Raw genomic sequence first — 9,935 nt, forward strand, 5'->3', positions numbered from 1 at the left:
TTTCTTTTTTTTTTTCTTTTTAAATTTCTTTATTGATTAAGGTGTCACATATTTGTCCTCATCCCCCCATTCCCATCCCCCCCTCCCCACGCATGCCCCAACCCCCTGTTGAACTTAACCGTTGGATAGGCTCATATGCATGCATACAAGTCCTTTGGTTGAACTCTCCCCCTCCCCCCACCCTCCCCTATCCTCCCTCTGAGGCCCGATAGTCCGATCGATGCCTCCTTGCTTCTGGTTCTGTTCTTGTTCCTCAGTCTATGTTGTTCATCATTTCCCCTAGATGAGCGAGATCATATGTCACTAGATATATACTTATGAGAACTGAATGTGAGACGAGCAATAATAGTTATGCTGACAGGCAAATGAATCAGTCTGTAGTGAGTTTCTTTCTGGACCAACAGTTCTTTTGAGACCCAATTTCAATGTCCACCAGTTCCTTATGTGTACATGTCAGCACTGACACCTCAGCTCTGGATGGTGGACAAATGGTGGTAACGGAGGTCCGACTCCCTCTGGTTTGGTCTCGGCCGGACCCAGGGGCACGGCTTCACCTGGACTAAGGGGCACGTGGCCTCACCTGGATCTAGGGACACATGGTCTCACCTGGACCCAGGGACGCTTGGCCTCTCTCAGACTCAGGGACACGTGGCCTCACCCGGGCCTCGGTGCACGAGGCCTCACCTGGATCCAGGGACACATGGTCTCACCCGGACCCAGGGACGCTTGGCCTCTCCCAGACCCAGGGGCACGTGGCCTCACCCGGGCCTAGGTGTACGAGGCCTCACCCGGATCCAGGGACACATGGTCTCACCCGGACCCAGGGACGCTTGGCCTCTCCCAGACCCAGGGGCACGTGGCCTCACCCGGGCCTAGGTGCACGAGGCCTCACCCGGATCCAGGGACACATGGTCTCACCCGGACCCAGGGACGCTTGGCCTCTCCCAGACCCAGGGGCACGTGGCCTCACCCGGGCCTAGGTGTACGAGGCCTCACCCGGATCCAGGGACACATGGTCTCACCCGGACCCAGGGACGCTTGGCCTCTCCCAGACCCAGGGGCACGTGGCCTCACCCGGGCCTAGGTGCACGAGGCCTCAGCCGGATCCAGGGACACATGGTCTCGCCCGGACCCAGGGGTGCGTGGCCTCTCTCAGACCCAGGGGCACGTGGCCTCACCTGGACCTAGGTGCATGAGGCCTCACCCGGATCCAGGGACACATGGTCTCACCCGGACCCAGGCACGCTTGTCCTCCCCCAGACCCAGGGGCACGTGGCCTCACCTGGGCCTAGGTGCACGAGGCCTCACCCGGATCCAGGGACACATGGTCTCACCCGGACCCAGGCGCGCTTGGCCTCCTCCAGACCCAGGGGCACGTGACCTCACCCGGGCCTAGGTGCATGAGGCCTCACCCGGATCCAGGGACACATGGTCTCACCCGGACCCAGGGACGCTTGGCCTCTCCCAGACCCAGGGGCACGTGGCCTCACCCGGGCCTAGGCGCATGAGGCCTCACCCAGATCCAGGGACACACGGTCTCACCCGGACCCAGGGACGCCTGGCCTCCCCCAGACCCAGGGGCATGTGGCCTCACCCGGGCCTAGGCGCACAAGGCCTCACCCGGATCCAGGGACACACGGTCTCACCCGGACCCAGGGACGCCTGGCCTCCCCCAGACCCAGGGGCACACGGCCCCACCCGGGCCTAGGTGCACGAGGCCCCACCAGGATCCAGGGACACATGGTCTCGCCCGGACCTAGGGGTGCGTGGCCTCTCCCAGACCCAGGGGCACGTGGCCTCACCCGGGCCTAGGCGCACGAGGCCTCACCCGGATCCAGGGACACACGGTCTCACCCGGACCCAGGGACGCCTGGCCTCCCCCAGACCCAGGGGCACACGGCCCCACCCGGGCCTAGGTGCACGAGGCCCCACCAGGATCCAGGGACACATGGTCTCGCCCGGACCTAGGGGTGCGTGGCCTCTCCCAGACCCAGGGGCACGTGGCCTCACCTGGACCTAGGTGCACGAAGCCACCCGGTCCCATGGGCGCGTTACCTCTCTCAGACCCCTGGTCGCGTGGTCTCACCTGGATCCAGGGGCGCACGGCCTCACCCGGACTCGGGACCCAGCCTTACCCGGATCCAGGGGCCCACGGCCTCACCCGGACCCAGGGTTCAGCTTCACCCAGACCCAGGGGCACATGGCCTCACCCGGACCCAGGGGCACGTTACCTCTCTCAGACCCCTGGTCACGTGGTCTCACCCGAATCCAGGGGCACACGGCCTCACCCGGACTCGGGACCCAGCCTTACCCGGATCCAGGGGCCCACGGCCTCACCCGGACCCAGGGTTCAGATTCACCTGGACCCAGGGGCACATGGCCTCACCCGAACCCGGAATCCAGCTTCACCTGGACCCAGGGGCGCGTGGCCTCACCCAGACCCAGGGGCGTGAGGCCTCACCTAGACCCAGAGGCGTGTGACCACACCTGAGCCCAGAGGCTCGCAGCCTCGCCTGGACTCGGGTCTCAGCGGGGTTTCGTCTTCTTGATCCCAATTCCTGTTGGTCAATTCCCTCTCAGCAATTCCTTAGGTCATTTTCTCAGAGCTCCAGGGCGGCTGCCGCAGAACTCGTTGGGCGGCTTGGCGAGGCTCCGGTGTGCCCGGTGCGCTGCAGCGGGCTGGTCCAGTGTCGCTGCATTGGCCCTTGGGTCTGCAACGGTGGCCGGTCGCCGAGCATGCGCACCTGGCCGCTTCGGGGCATTGAGATTCTTGAAGGACTCGGAGGTCAGCGAGCACGGAGTCTCCCACCCCATGTCTCCCAGGGGCTCGTCTGTCCGTGCTCGGCAGCGAGTGGAGCCGTCCCCTCAGCCGGAGACCGTCGGGGGAACTGCGCCGAGCACGTTCCAGGCCGCCATTGTGTCGCCTGAGCCATAGTTCTTAAAGTGTGGACTTTGGGTCACCGGCATCAGCATCATCCCGCGTACCCCTCTCTTTTATTCTAGTTGTAGAGCATCTGCTCAGCCAGCCCCCCGGTGGTTCTGGCTGGTGTCTGCTCTGCTCTCCCGTCGTAGTCTCAATATTGTTGTGGTTGGCAACGATCAGGCTGCCGCCCTATGTCTCCATCTTGGTCCTCCTTTGTACAGTTAAGTCTTGATTGTTGTTGGTGTCACTGGGAGGAATTGTCCTCCAGGCCAATTGGCCGTGAGGACCCTCTTTGTCTATATAGGAAGAGTTGCTGTGCAGGAGACATGTTTATGGGCCGGGTCTTGATGCAGCAATGCCTTGGCGCTCACTGAGTCTGCCTCTAGAATGCCTCCCTTATGCGAGTGGTTGAAATCTGGTGTCATCTCACACCAACCACTAGATGCCCTCGTTTCTGGGTCTCCAATGCAGTGTGGGTCAGCCACTACCTGAGGCACTCAGCAGGAAAAAGCTTCTGCTCAGCTTGGCTGGGGCGGAGCTACAGCGTGGAGCCTACAACCTTGGCTTCCTGTCAGCCCCGCCCTATGAGGCTCCTGCGTCTGTGTCCCTCTGTATTCCTTGCAAACACCTCTGAGAGAAACGCGCCCTGGAGTTTCGCCCACTGCCAAACAGTCCAGTCCCTCCCCTAATGAATCTGGACTCCCAGATTCTCGCCTGGAACTGGGTTTCAGTGTAGTTGGAACTGGGTCTCAGCGCAGTCTGGCGCCCCTGTCTCCTTCCCAGCAGGGCCACCCAGTGGCGCAGGCAAAAGTCCGTCCTCTGCGCACCTTCCAGTGCGCGCATCTGGAGCCGCCGTTCCTCTGTGCCTCTGCCACCACAGCCCAAATTCATTCCACCCGGGGTGCGCCTGGCTTCCCAGGGTTTCGCCTGGAACTGGGGTTCAGTGCTGTCGGAACTGGGGTTCAGCACGGTCCTGAGCTTATGTCTCCTTCCCGCTAGGGCAGTTCAGTGGCGCAGGCAACAGTCCGTCCCGTGCGCGCCTCTGGAGCTCTGCCTTCCGCCGCTCCTCTGTGCCTGCGCCCCACAGCCCAGATTCATTCCCCCAGCCTGCGCCTGGCTTCCCAGGGTTTCGCCCGGAACTGGAGCTCAGTGCAGTCGGAGCCGGCGCTTAGCGCAATCCGGAGCCTTTATCTCCTTCCTGCCAGTGAACACCTGCCAGGCCGTCAGCCGCCCCTTCCTCTCCGGCTCCATCCTCCCCGCAGGCGCGCGTGCTGGTGTCTCCGCCCGTTTCTCCATACCTCATGCTTTTACGGCTCCCCTGATTGTCCCCGTGGCCTTCTCCTTCCCCCCAGCTGTGGGCATTTCAGTCCGCCAGCTCTCCTGTGGTTCTGGACGATGTCCGTTCTGACCTCTAGTTGTGCCTTTGAAATTGTTGTGCCCGGCTGCAGGTTAGGTGTTTAACCTATGCCGCCATCTTGGTTTCTCTCCCCTTTCTTTCTTTTTTAAAGGTAACCTAAAAATACCTTACTTTATTTTTTAAAAATTTATTTATTGTCTGAAGTTTTACATATGTCTCCTTTTTCCCCAATTGACCCCCCCCACCCCGCCCAGCCATTCCACTCTGGGCAAGCCCCCACTGCCCCAGTTTCTGTGTCCATTGGTTATGCTAATATGCATGCATACAAGTCCTTTGGTTGCTCTCTAACCCCACCCCTCCCCTATCAGTTGTCTCTGGATCTCTTCTTGTTCATCAAATTATGTTGATCACTAGAAGCCCGGTGCACGAAATTCGTGCACGGCGGGGGGTTGTCCCTCAGCCCAGCCTGTACCCTCTCCAATCTGGGACTCCTGGAGGGATGTCCGACTGCCCGTTTAGGCCCGATCCTGGTGGGATTGGGCCTAAATGGGCAGTCGGACATCCCTCTCACAATCCAGGACTGCTGGCTCCCAACTGCTTGCCTGCCTGCCTTCCTGATTGCCCCTAACTGCTTCTGCCTGCCAGCCTGATCACCCCCTAACCACTCCGCTGCCAGCCTGGTTGATGCTTAATTGCTCCCCTGCCAGCCTGTTTGCCCCCAACTTCCCTCCTCTGCCAGCCTGGTCACCCCTAACTGCCCTCTCCTGCAGGGTTGATCACTTCCAACTACCCTCCCTTGCAAGCCTGGTCCTTCTCAACTGCCCTCCCTTGCAGGCCTGGTCCCTCACAACTGCCCTCCCTTACAGGCCGGGTGCCTCCCAACTGCCCTCTCCTGCTGGCCATCTTATAGTGGCCATCTTGTGTCCACATGGGGGCAGGATCTTTGACCACATGGGGGCAGCTATATTGTGTGTTGCAGTGATGATCAATCCGTATATTACTCTTTTATTAGATAGGATAGAGGCCTGGTGCACGGGTGGGGGCCAGCTGGTTTGCCCTGAAGGGTGTCCCGGATCAAGGTGGGGTTCCCTTGGGGCATGGGGCGGCCTGAGCGAGGGGCCTGTGGTGGTTTGCAGGCCAGCCACGCCCCCTGGCAACCCAAGGGGAGGCCCTGGTATCTGGGATTTATTTTCCTTCTACAATTGAAACTTTGTAGCCTGGAGCGGAGCCAAGCCTGGGGCTCCATCTGAGGCCTGAAGCCATTTGTGTTGGGGTTATAATTGAAACTTTGTAGCCTTAAGCGGGTGGGCCAGGCCAGGGTGTGCGGAAAGCTTTGCTTCCTCTGTTGCTGCCGGCAACCCTGGCCTGCTCTCTCAAGCTCCATTCTGCCACCATTTGTTTGAATTTGTTTACCTTCTATAATTGAAACTTTGTAGTTTGAGTGGAGGCTTAGGCCTGCAACGGCTATGGAAAGCTTGGCTTGCTCTGTTACCTGGGAAACCTTGCTCTCTGTGGCTGTAGCCATCTTGGATGGGGTTAATTTGCATACTCACCCTGATTGGCTGGTGGGCGTGGCTTGGCTGGTGGGCGTGGCATATGTAGCGGAGTGATGGTTAATTTGCATATTACCATTTTATTAGAGAGGATTATATCCCACATATAAGGGAGATCATGTGATATTTATCTTTCTCCGACTGGCTTATTTTGCTTAGCATAATGCTCCTCACTTCCATCCATGGTGTTGCAAATGGTAAAAGTTCCTTCTTTTTTATATAGCAGCATAGTATTCCATTGTGTAAATATACCACAGTTTTTAAATCCACTCATCTGCTGATGGGCACTTAGGCTGTTTCCAAATCTTAGCTATTGTCAATTGTGCTGCTATGAATGTAGGGGTGCATATATCCTTTCTGATTGGTGTTTCTGGTTTTTTGGGATATAGTCCTAGAAGTGGGATTACTGGGTCAAATCGAAGTTCCATTTTTAACTTTTTGAGGAAACTCCATACTGTCTTCCACAGTGGCTGGACCAGTCTGCATTCCCACCAGAAGTGCTGGAGGATTCCCTTTTCTTCACATCCTCTCCAGCACTTGTCGTTTGTTGATTTGCTGATGATAGCCGTTCTGACAGGTGTGAGATAGTACCTCATTGTTGTTTTGATTTGCATCTCTCGGATAATTAGTGACTTTGAGCATGTTTTCATATGTCTCTGGGGCTTCTGTATGTCCTCTTTCAATAAGTGTCTATTTAGGTCCTTTGCCCATTTTTTGATTGGGTCATTTATCTTCCTTTTGTTAAGTTGTATGAGTTCTCTGTAAATTTTGGAGATTAAACCCTTATCGGAAATATCATTGGAAAATATGTTCTCCCATGGAGTGGGCTTTTTTGTTGTTTTTTTGATGGTTTCTTTTGATGTGGAGAAGCTTTTTATTTTGATGTAGTCCCATTTGTTTATTTTCTCCTTAGTCTCCATTGCCCTAGGAGCTGTGTTGGTAAATATATTGTTACGACATACATATGCTATTTTATGTGTTTGTGAGAATATTGTCTTTCATATACATCTCTTCCTTTGGATGACACCACCTCTGATTGACCTGGAGTCTTGTAGGATTTCTATGGTTTCCCGTCTTACATTCAAGTCTTTTAGCCATTTTGAGTTTCTTTTTGTGTATGGTGTAAGTTGGTGACCTAGTTTCATTTTTTTTGCATGTATCTGACCAAATTTCCCAGCACCATTTATTAAAAAGACTGTTTTGACTTCATTGTATGCTCTTGCCTCCTTTCTCAAATATTAATTGAGCATAATCTTGGGTTGATTTCTGGGTTCTCTGTTCTGTTCCATTGGTCTATATGTCTGTTCTTGTGCCAGGCAGTTTTCAGAACCGTAGCTTGGTAATATAGCTTGTTATCTGGTATTGTGATCCCTTCAACTTTGTTCTTCTTTCTCAGGATTGCTGTGGCTATTCGGGGTCTTCTTTTGTTCCAGATGAAATTTTGGATAGTTTGTTCTAGATCTTTGAAATATGCCATTGGTATTTTAATAGGGATCACATTGAATCTGTAGATTGCTTTGGGTAGTATGGACATTTTAATGATGTTGATTCTACCAATCCATGAACATGGTAAGTTCTTCCATTTTTTTTATGTCTTCCTCTATCTCTTTTTTCAATGTCCTGTAGTTTTCCGAATACAGGTCTTTTATTTCCTTAGTTAAGTGTATTCCTAGGTATCTTAAATTTTTTGGTGCAATGGTAAATGGGATTTTTTTTTCATTTCTCTTTCTGTGAGTTCATTATTGGTGTATAAAAAGGCCATAGATTTCTGGGTGTTAATTTTGTATCCTGCTACATTGCCAAATTCATTTATTAGGTCTAGTAGTTTTTTGATGGAGCCTTTGGGGTTTTCTATATATAGTATCATGTCATCTGTGAATAAGGACAGTTTTACTTCTTCTTTTCCAATTTGGATGCCTTTTATTTTTTCTTCTTGTCTGATCGCTATGGCCAGCACTTCCAGTACTATGTCAAACAGGAGTGGTGAAAGTGGGTATCCCTGTCTTATTCCTGTTCTTAGGGGAAATGAGTTTAGTTTTTGCCCATTGACTATGATGTTGGCTGTAGGTTTGTAATATAGGGCTTTTATTATGTTGAGGTATGATCCCTCTATTCTCAGTTTGTTGAGAGGTTTTATCAAGAAAGGGTGTTGGATTTTGTCAAATGCTTTTTTTTGCATTGATTGATATGATTATGTGATTTTTGTCTCTCAGTTTATTTATGTGATGTATCACATTTATTGATTTGTGGATATTGTACCATCCTTGCATTCCAGGAATAAATCCCACTTGGTCATGGTGTATGATCTTTCTAATGTAATACTGGATTCGATTTGCTAGAATTTTGTTGAGGATTTTAGCATCTATGTTCATCAAGGTTATTGGCCTGTAGTTCTCTTTTGTTGTGGTGTCTTTATCTGGTTTTGGGATTAGTGTAATGCTGGCTTCATAGAAAGAGCTTGGAAGTGTGCCTTCCTCTTGAATTTTTTGGAATAGTCTGAGGAGGATAGGTTTTAGTTCTTTGAATGCTTGGTAGAATTCCCCTGTAAAGCCATCCAGACCAGGGCTTTGTTTGCTGGAAGATTTTTGTTTCAATTTCTTCATAGTTATCGGCCTATTCAGGTTTTTTTATTCTTCTTGATTGAGTTTTGGGAGCTTGTATTTTTCTAAGAATATGTCCATTTCTTCTAGGTTGTCCATTTTATTGGAATAGAGTTGTTTTCAGTATTTTTTCATAATCATTTGTATTTCTGTAGGATCAGTTGTTATTTCACCGCTTTCATTTCTGATTTTGTTTATTTGGGTCCTCTGTCTTTGCTTCTTGGTGAGCCTGGCTAGAGGTTCATCAATCTTGTTTATCCTTTCAAAGAACCAGCTCTTGGTTTCATTGATCTTTTGTATTTTTTTTTTGTCTCTATATCGTTTATCTCCACTCTCATCTTTATTATTTCCTTCATTCTGCTTATGCTGGGCTTTTCTTGTTGTTTTCTATCTAACGCTTTGAGTTGTAGGGTTAGATAATTTATTACCATTGTTTCTTATTTTTTGAGATAAGCCTGTAGAGCTATGAACTTCCCTCTCAAGACTGCTTTCACTGCATCCCATAGATTTTGTATTGTTGTGTTTTCAGTGTCGTTTGTTGCCACAATGCTTTTTATTTCTTCTTTGATCTCTTTGGTAACCCAATCATTGTTTAATAGCATGCTATTTAGCCTCCCGGTGTTTGATTATTTTGGATTGTTTTTATTGTAGTTGATTTCTAGTTTTATGCCAATGTGATCTGAGAAGATGCTTGATATGATTTTTATCTTCTTGAATTTGAAGATACTTTGCCTGGGACCCAATATGCAGTTTATCTTTGAAAATGTCCCATGTGCACTTGAGAAGAATGTATATTCTGTGGCTTGGGGATGAAAATTCTGAAGATGTCAATTAATTTCATCTGTTCTAGTGAATCATTTAGGATTGATGTTTTGTTTTGTTTTTGCTGATTTTTTAAAAAATATATATTTTATTGATTTTTTACAGAGAGGAAGAGAGAGGGAAAGAGAGTCAGAAACATCGATGAGAGAGAAACATCAATCAGCTGCCTCTTGCACACGCCCCACTGGGGATGTGCCCGCAACCAAGGTACATGCCCTTGACCGGAATCGAACCCGGGACCCTTGAGTCCGCAGGCCGACGCTCTATCAACTGAGCCAAACCGGTTTTGGCTGTTTTTGCTGATTTTTTGTTTAGAGGATTGGTCTAGTGGTGTTAGTGGGGTATTAAAGTCCCCTACTATGACTGTATTGCTGTCAATCCCTCTCTTGATATTCTCCAGAATTTTTTTATGTATTTGGGTGCTCCTGTATTGGGTGCATATATGTTTTTTTTTAAAATATTTTTATTGAGGTATTATATGTGTACATATCTTACTATAACCCCCCCCACACCCACACATGCCCTCCCCCCCCAGAGTTTTGCGTCCATTGTTTATGCTTATATGCATGCATACAAGTCCTTCGTTTGATTTCAAAACTCCCCCACCTTTCCCAAACTTTCCCCCTGTAATTTGAAAGTCTGTTTGATGCTTTACTGTCTCTGTATCTATCTTTTTGTTC

This window comes from Eptesicus fuscus, chromosome 3, assembly GCF_027574615.1.
Source record: "Eptesicus fuscus isolate TK198812 chromosome 3, DD_ASM_mEF_20220401, whole genome shotgun sequence".
NCBI lineage: Eukaryota > Metazoa > Chordata > Mammalia > Chiroptera > Vespertilionidae > Eptesicus > Eptesicus fuscus.